The sequence below is a fragment of the Hemicordylus capensis genome, chromosome 5 (assembly GCF_027244095.1).
Source record: "Hemicordylus capensis ecotype Gifberg chromosome 5, rHemCap1.1.pri, whole genome shotgun sequence".
Lineage (NCBI taxonomy): Eukaryota > Metazoa > Chordata > Lepidosauria > Squamata > Cordylidae > Hemicordylus > Hemicordylus capensis.
Window position 1 is genome coordinate 98420653 of NC_069661.1, and position 9288 is coordinate 98429940.

The following is a 9288-nucleotide window of genomic DNA, read 5'->3' on the forward strand; positions in this document are numbered from 1 at the left end:
TATGTATGTATGTAAAATATTTCCATTCCGCCCAAAACTTGCCTCTCTGGGTGGTTTACAATTAAAATAATTTAAAACATCAAATCAATTAACAATTAAAATAATTTAAAACATTAAAAACATTTAAAACTCAATATTAGAAATATTAAAACTATAAATCTAATTAAAAGCCTGGGTGAATAAATGTGTCTCCAGTGCCTTTTTACAAGTTGCCAGAGATGGAGAGGCTCTTATTTCAATAGGGAGCGGATTCCTAAGTCCAGGGGCAGCAATGGAGAAGGATGTAGATGTTGAGGTTGTAATTTTTACCCCCAGTTAATTAGCAGAGCTCTAATGAAGCCACCCACTCCAGTTACAGAGTAGGTGTCTATATACTAGTGCCAGAAGCCTCTGAGCCAAGATGGGTGAGCTGGGGTGCTTGTTTGCTAATGAAAACATAGATATAGTGGGCATAACATAAACCTGGTGGAATGGTGAGAGCCAGTGGGACACTGCTATTCCTGGGTACAAACTCTACAGAAAGGAGAGGGAGGGGGGATTGGGGGTGGGGAAGCATTGTATACTAAAGAAGGGACAGAATCCAACAAGCTAGGAAGACTGGAGTCCTCTACAGAATCATTATGGGTGACAATATGAGGACGGAAAGGAAATGTGTTACTAGGGATGTGCTATCACCCTCCAGATAAAAATGCTGAGAACAACCTGGAGTTGGAGAAGCAAATCATAGAGGCATCAAAGAGAGACAGAGCTGTAATAATGGGTGACTTCAATTATCCTCACATAGACTGGACAAATTCATGTGAGGGTATTGGCAGAGAGGCCACATTTCTAGACATGCTAAATGACTATGCCTTTAAAACGTTGGTTGCAGAACCCACCAGAGAGAAGGCGGCCTTGGATTTAATCCTGAGCACTACCCAGGACCTGTTGTGAGATGTAGGAGTTGTAGGATCATTGGAGAATAGTGACCATAGTGCAATCCAATTCAGCTTATATGCAAGTGGGGCATTGCCAAAGAAGTCCAACATAGATATGTTGGACTTTTAAAAGAGGACACTTCTCAAAAATGAGGGGATTGGTAAAATGGAAGCTGAAAGGGAATGTCAGGAGGGTCAAATCACTCCAGAAAGCATGGAACCTATTCAAAACCACAAGAATAGAAAATCAGTTAGAATGTACACCAAGGAGAAAAGGTACCACCAAGTTCAGGAGGGCATCAGCATGGCTAACAAGTAGAGTCAGGGAAGCTATAAAAGGGAAGAAGATTTCCTTCAGGAAATGGAAGTGCTATCAAATGAAGAAAGGAACATAAACTCTGGCAAAGGAAATGCAAGGAGACAATTAGGGATGCAAAAAGAGAGTTTGAGGCACTGGCAGTGGGGAGGCCAGCAGTGGCCCATGTGCGGCCTCTGTGGCAGCCCCCCTCTCCTCGCCCCTATGTCTGTCGTCAAACACGGGCAGTTAGCCACGACCCCCATGTCTGATATCAGATGTGGCGGCATGGTCTAGCTCCCAAATGGGGCTGCATGGCCCCATTCAGGACCTGGATCAGAGCCAGTGCTGCATTGGCATCGCAGATAGAAGCAGCTCTCCCTGCCTTAATGCAGGGAGAGAAACTCCTGGCCGTGCTGCAAACGCAGCACTGGCCATTTAACTCCTGAATGAGGCCATGCGGCCCCATTCGGGAGCTAAACCATGCCCCCCCCCCCACATTTGACGTCAGATGTGGGGGGCGGGTATTGGGGCCATGAGGCATGGCCCATGAGGGGCAGCAGCCTGGGTTCTTTGAACCCGGTCACCCAGTGCTGGCTATGCCCCTGGTTTGAGGAGCAAATAGCTAGAAGTGTCAAGGGGAATAACAAAAACTTCTTTAAATATATCAGAAGCCGAAAACATGCCAGGGAGGTTGTTGGTCCATTAGATGATGTGGGCGAGAAAGGGATTATTAAGGAGGATAAGCAGATTGCAGAGAATCAGAATGAGTTATTTGCATCTGTCTTCACGGCAGAGGATACTGACCAGAAACCCACTCCGGAACTGAGCTTCTCAGGTTTGGAGGCTGAAGAACTGGGCCGATTCGAGGTGACAAGAGAGGATGTTCTAAACTGTCTTGAAAAACTAAAAATTAACAAATCACCAGGGCCATTTGGCATCCACTCAAGAGTTCTGAAGGAACTCAAATGTGAAATAGCTGATCTCCTCGCAAAAATATGTAACTTGTCCCTACAATCAGACTCTGTACGAGGACTAGAAAGTAGCAAATGTAACACCAATTTTCAAAAAGGGATCCAGGGTGATCCGGGAATCTACAGGCCGGTTAGCTGAACTTCTGTGCTGGGTAAACTGATGGAAACATACTTAAGGACAAAAAGGGAAAAACTGTTAAACATATAGAAGAAAAAGTATTGCTGAAGAAGAACCAGCATGGCTTCTGCAAGGGCAAGTCTTGCCTCACTAACCTTTTGGAGTGGCAACAGGCATGTGGATAAAGGTGATCTGGTTTAAATAGTATACTTGGACTTCTAAAAAGCTTTTGACAAAGTTCCCCACCAAACAGGGGCATAGCTAGGGGAGAGGGGGGCCGGTGTTCACTCCTCTCCCTGGCGGCCCCTCGGAGTGAGGGAGATAATGAAGAAAATAGGGAGGAGTGGAGTTAGGGGCCCCTCAGGAGCTGGGGGGCCTGTGATCTTTGAACCCACCCACTCAGTTATAGCTACACCCCTGCCACCAAAGGCTCTTGAGTAAATTTGGCAGCCATGGGATAAGGGGACAGGTTCATGTGTGCATTGGTAACTGGTTGAAGGACAGGAAACAGAGGGTAGGAATAATTGGACAGTTTTCACAATGTAAGTAAGTAAGAAGTGCAGTTCCCCAGGGATCTGTACTGGGACCAGTGCTCTTTAACTGTGTTCATAAATGATCTAGGGGTAAGAAGCAAAGTGGCCAAATAACACTAAACTATTTAGGTGTAGTGAAATGCAAGACAGATTGTTAGGAGCTCCAAAAGGATCTCTCCAAACTGGAGGAGTGGGCAATAAAATGGCAAATGTGGTACAATGTAAGCAAGTGTAAAGTGATGCATATTGGGGCAAGTAACCACAACTTCACATATTGTATACACTGATGGGGTCCGAGCTGTCAGTGATTGACAAGGAGAGGGATCTTGGGGTCGTGGTGGAGAGCTCGTTGAACATGTTGATTCAGTACTAAGCAGCTGTGAAAAAGGCAAATTCCATCCTGGGATAATTAGGAACAGGTTTAAAAATAAAAGAGTTCTAGTAAGAACTAATCAGCCTACTGTCGTTTCTCTGTCTCTACAACTGGACTAAATTTGGTTCAGATTGAGGTCCACAAGCTAGATCTCTTGCACCACATAGGAACATAAGAAGCTGCCATATACTGAGTCAGACCATTGGTCTATCTAACTCAGAATTGTCTTCACAGACTGGCAGTGGCTTCTTCAAGGTTGCAGGCAGGAATCTCACTCAGCCCTAACTTGGAGAAGCCAGGGAGGGAACATGAAACCTTCTGTTCTTCCCAGAGTGGCTCCACCGCTTGAGGGGAATATCTTACAGTGCTCACATTTCTAATCTGCCATTCATATGCAACCAGGGCAGACCCTGCTTAGCTAAGGGGACAAGTCATGCTTGCTACCACAAGACCAGCTCTCCTCTCAAATGTTCACGCATCTGCCATCTTGGATCCGGGTGGATTACATCATTACAAACGACACCATTGAGGTGTCCCTGTGTGTTACTCACTACAACTGTACAAAATTTGGTCCAAATCGGTCAGACAGTCCTCAAGTTAGTGCATTTGTGCCCCCAAAATTCACACATCCACCATCTTGGATTGGGGTGGTTGACATCATCACAAACTATGGCATTGAGGTTTCCACATGGGCCCCTACAGCTGTAGAAAATTTGGTTCAAATCGGTTAAGCGGTTAATAAGTTAGCCCACTTGCACCTCAAAAGTTTATGCGTCTACCATCTTGAATCAAGGTGGATGACATCATCACAGGCTGTGCCAGTGAGGTGCCCCTGTGAGTCATTCGCTGCAACTGTACCAAATTTGGTTCAAATTGGTTAGACAGTCCACAAATTAGCCCGATTGCACCTGAGAAGTTCACATGGCCGCCATCATGTATTGGAATTGATGACACCATAACATACCTTGCCATTAGGGCATCCCTAAGTGTCCCTACAGCTGTAGCAAATTTGGTTCAAACCGGTTAGACAGCAATTTAGCCCACTTGTGCCTCAAAAGTTTATGTTTCCGCCATCTTGGATTGGGGTGGATGACATCATCACAAACTATGCCGTTGAGGTGTCCCTATGTGTCCCTACAACTGTATTTGGTTCATATTGGTCCAGGCGTTGTGAAGATGGAGCGTGGGCGGGGGGTGAACACACGGACACATACACAGAATGCTGGGTGATCTCATAAGCCTACTGGAAAGTAGGCTAAAAATGCTAATATTATAATGCTCTTATACAAATCTATGGTGCAGCCACATGTAGAGTACTGCATGCAGTTCTGGTCACCATACCTTCAGAAGGATATTGTACAACTGGAAAAGGTGCAGAAAAGGCCAACCAAGAGTATCAGGCACCTGGAGTACCTTTCTTATGAGGCAAGACTTCAGCATCTGGGGCTTTTAAGTTTGGAAAGGAAGTGACTACAGGGATACATGATAGAGGTGTATAAAATTATGCATGGAGCAGAGAGAGTGGACAGAGAATTTTTTCTCCCTCTCTCAATACTAGAACCAGGAGTCATCCCATGAAGTTGAAGGCCAGGAATTGTGAGTAGTAGTAGTAAATTTTATTACGGTCCTTAGACCAGCTTAACATTTAAAGTAATACAATTATAATTCACAAAATATTCAGATTGCTAATACAAGCTCTACGAAGTTTGGATGCAACAAAACAGAACTTGGCCATGTTTATAGAAGTAACAAGTTTAAAATCTGACAATAAAACATCCAAGTAAAATTGATCTGTATGACCAGGATAGTTCTTTAAGAGAGGAGCAATAAACTTACTACGAGCATCCCTATAAGATTGACAATACAGAATAACATGAAGAACTGACTCTGTATCCCGAGCCACAAGGGCAATGACACAATGCATATGGGACTTGTTTATATTTCCCGTCTAGGAGTGCGGAGGGAAGGGCGTTCAAACGAGCAAGGGTCAATGCTCTCCTAAACTTGGGTAAAAACATGTGATCTAAGTATTCAGCCGGTTTGTGGTTGAAATTTTGAGAACCTATGTAAATTCCCCTTGGTAGTCGAGCACACTCCTCCTGTAGATCTATATCTAGTAGTCATTGCCTAACAAAACATAATGCCTGATCTAAGGAATTGTGATAGATTGATTAAGTGCCGTCAAATCAGTGTAGACTCTTAGCAACCACATAGATAGATTCTCTCCAGGATGCTCTGTCTTCAACTCAGCCTTTAAGGTCTCTCAGTGGTGCATTTTTTGCTGTCGTAATAGAGTCCATCCACCTTGCTGCTGGTTGTCCTTCTCTTTCCTTCAGCTTTCTCCAGCATTATGGACTTCTCAAGGGAGCTGGATCTTCGCATAATGTGTCCGAAGTATGATAGTTTGAGCCTGGTCATTTGTGCCTTGAGTGAAAATTCTGGATTGATTTGTTCTATGATCCATTTGTTTGTTTTCCTGGCTGTCCAGGGTATCCTCAAAAGTCATCTCCAGCACCAAAGTTCAAAAGCATCAATGCTTTTTCTGTCTTGCTTCTTCAAAGCCCAGCTTTCGCATCTATAGAGTGTCATGGGGAAAACCACTGTCTAAATGATTCTAATCTTTGTAGGTATAGACACATCACTGCATCTACATATCCTTCCCAAGGCCTTCATTGAAACCCTACCAAGTGCTAGTCTGCAGCATACTGTATTTCTTGACTGCTGGATCCTTGACTGTTGATGGTTGATCCTAAAAGGCAGAAGCTATCCACCACTTCAGTGTCTTCATTATATATTCTGAGGCTGGTTGCTTTCCCCCTTGTTATTAGTTTAGTCCTCTTGACATTTAGTCGTAGTCTCATTTTTTCACTGTGCTCTTTGACTTTCATTACTATAGCTTGCACATCATCCGCATTCTCAGCTATCAGAGTGGTGTCATCAGTGTAGTGCAGATTATTGATGTGTCTTTCTCCAACTTTAAAACCACACTCATCTTCTTTGTTGGTCCAGTTTTAGGACCAACAGAAGGAAGTACTTTTTCATACAGCATGTAATTAATCTATGGAATTATCTGCCACAGGAAGTGGTGATGGCCACTAGCTTGGATGGCTTCAAAGGGGACTTAGACAAATTCATGGAAGACAGGTCTTGTTGACCTTTGCTGTGGAAAATCCATATTCAACCTACAACACGAGTCTATATTTTCAACTATTAACGCAACACACACACCCCAACCTGTCTGAACATTCTTTGAGAATTCAGTGTTTGTCAAAGATACTACTAGTCTGAAGGTTATTCTCACTTGGCTTCAGACTTTGGGGTAAATGTTGAATGAAGCCACTTCAAAGTACACTCATGGCATTGAGGGAAGCAGCCCCTCCCCTCTGCTCTCGGCTTTCATTTTTGCAAGTACACGTGGCAGGCGTCAGTGTTTTCCTTCCTAGCCAATGGGGCAGGGGAGAGAGTTCAGATCTATCCCTGCAGAGATAGATCTGCATTTCTGAAGAGATCATTCCTTTTATCATGCTAATGATTCTACATCAGCACCTCTCCCTGTTTGCTCCAGCATTTTCAAAAAAAGTAGCTTAAAACCAGCATTTTGAAAATCCGGAAATACATCAAGATAAGCTAGAATTTGCATCACAAAGCCCGACTTGTGTGTGGAGTGGGTCCAAGGATCTCGTCGGGAGTTCAGGGTAAGTTTGGCTGGTGTGTGAATGCACACACTCTCTCCCAAAGGAGATTCGGGACAGAAGACCTGTGTGTAAAGCCTCCTGGTGGCTATAGGCCACCTCCAGCCTCAGAGGCAAGATGCCTCTAAATGCCTGCTGCAGGGGAGCAACAGCAAGAGTGAGGGCATGCCCACACCTCTTGCCTGTGGGCTTCTCAGAGGCATCTGGTGGGCCACTGTGTGAAACAGGATGCTGGACTGGGTAGGCCTTGGGCCTGATCCATCAGGGCTGTTCTTATGTTCTTATGTAAACCTGTGGCTAGATACTTGATTAGAAAGGAATGTACACAGACTCAATCATCACTACTCTACAAATCTAACTGAAACAAATCAATAGTGGTTTATTGAAGCACTAGTCCAAAAAGATTAGTGTAGGAATATAAAGCAATAGTAAGATAGTTGAAAATGGAAAGCAATTATAAATAATAAAAAGATGAATGAACTTGCAAATTTTTTTTTAAAAAAATTATGAACAAGATTTGACGACAGATGCTAGTAAATATTTCTGTAAGTCCTATTTAACTTCCCTGCCACTAATGCTCCAAATTGCTTCTCTATACAACCTTCTGCCCTTTACTTAAAAAGCTCTATAATTCCCAGGGAAATAATAATTACCTTTAAAATAAATGAAGATGCTATGATGATGGGGTTAATGCTGGCTGGAAGATAATAACTTTCTCATTCACAGCTAACAGGAAATATTCCTGACCCAAAGAGAACTGGCCAGGTTTAGGAGGATGAGGGCTAAAAAATATACATTCATCAAATTCATTTATTGACTAATTATTAATTATCAATATGTAACTATATTATTAAAATCCAAATAAATAATGATCCACAAAGTATCTACCCACATAAATAACTATAGGTGTTGTTGCAGTATACTGGAAATTTAAAACATAAGTATAGAATCTAACAATCTTGTTCATTAGTATCTTAAGCAAGATTGCAGACTTATAATAATAAATATCTCATAATGTCCAAAATATTCTAATATTATCTTGGCTACTGTACTATTCTGCCTATTTTTTTCTAAATTTTCAATGTGCATCAGACATGTTTCAACATACTGTCTTACACGTTTAGGTTTTAAAGTAATATTTCATTCATACTAAGTATAATAATACAGTTTCAATTTCCTCCTTGGGCAACCCCCGCCCCCCAGTAAATTCTCCAGAATTAGAAACTGTAAGCTTCTTACTAATACTGTATCTTCATTTGGAAGTGGAAACCTACTGAATGGTAGGTAGCCTGCAAGTCTAAACAGAATTAATTCCTCACCAGCAGGAGAAGCACCTGAGCAGTGCTCCTCCTCCTACTGGTGTTCAGAAGCACCTCTGTGGGAAAGGAAGCAATACTGATTTTTTTTTTAAAGAAAGAAAGAAAATAAATTGTTTATAAAATGTTGTTGACAATGTTGGCTGGCATGATGCACAAGTCTAATGGGGACAGAAGACATCAGCACCAACACTGCTGATAACAGGCAGCGGTGGTGCTGTTTCTGCCCAGTGGTTGAACAAGCAGCATACTTGCTGAGGTTTCTCCCCTTGTGGCAACTGGGAAAAACCATGGGGGGATGCTGCTTGTGCAATTGCCGGTCAGAAATAGCAGTGCCACTGCTTCCATGTCCTAAGCAGTTCTGCCAATCAGTGTTCCCTGTAGGAGGGATTCTCTGATGTTGTTGACTACAACTCCCATGATCCCCAGCTGCAATAGTCTTTGGCTGGGGAATATGGGACTTGTAGTTAACAACATCTGGGAATCCCTCTTACAGGGAACACTGCTGCCAATGTCTTCCATCTCCATTACACTTGTGCATCATGTCAGCACATGCCTAAAAGTAAAAGGACAACAGTGGGCTTTATTTAGAAGAAGGCAAAAACGTAGGAATTAAACATGGGGATTAGATCAGGCAGTAGTACATGAAGGAGGTCACCTTAAGTGGAGCAGTGGGGAAATACTTGAATAACAAGCAGAAGGTTGCCGGTTTGAATCTCCATTGGTACTATATCAGGCAGCAGTGATATAGGAAGATGCTGAAAGGCATAAACTCATACTGCATGGGAGGAGGCAATGGTAAACCCCTCCTGTTTTCTACCAAAAGAAAACCACAGGTCTCTGTGGGTTCCGGCAGTCAAAATTGACTTGATGGCACACATTTCCTTTACTTTTACATGAAGGTGAAATAGAAGAAAATAGAAGTTAGAAGTTAAGACCTAGAGAAGAAAGCAGAAGGTAGGGGAGGGAGCCAGAGCAATGCTCTCCAAGATGTCCCACTGCTGAGAAGCTCCAGCAGGCATCTGCTGGAATCCGCCTTTTTGCTTCTATTAATCCCTCAATTTTTATGT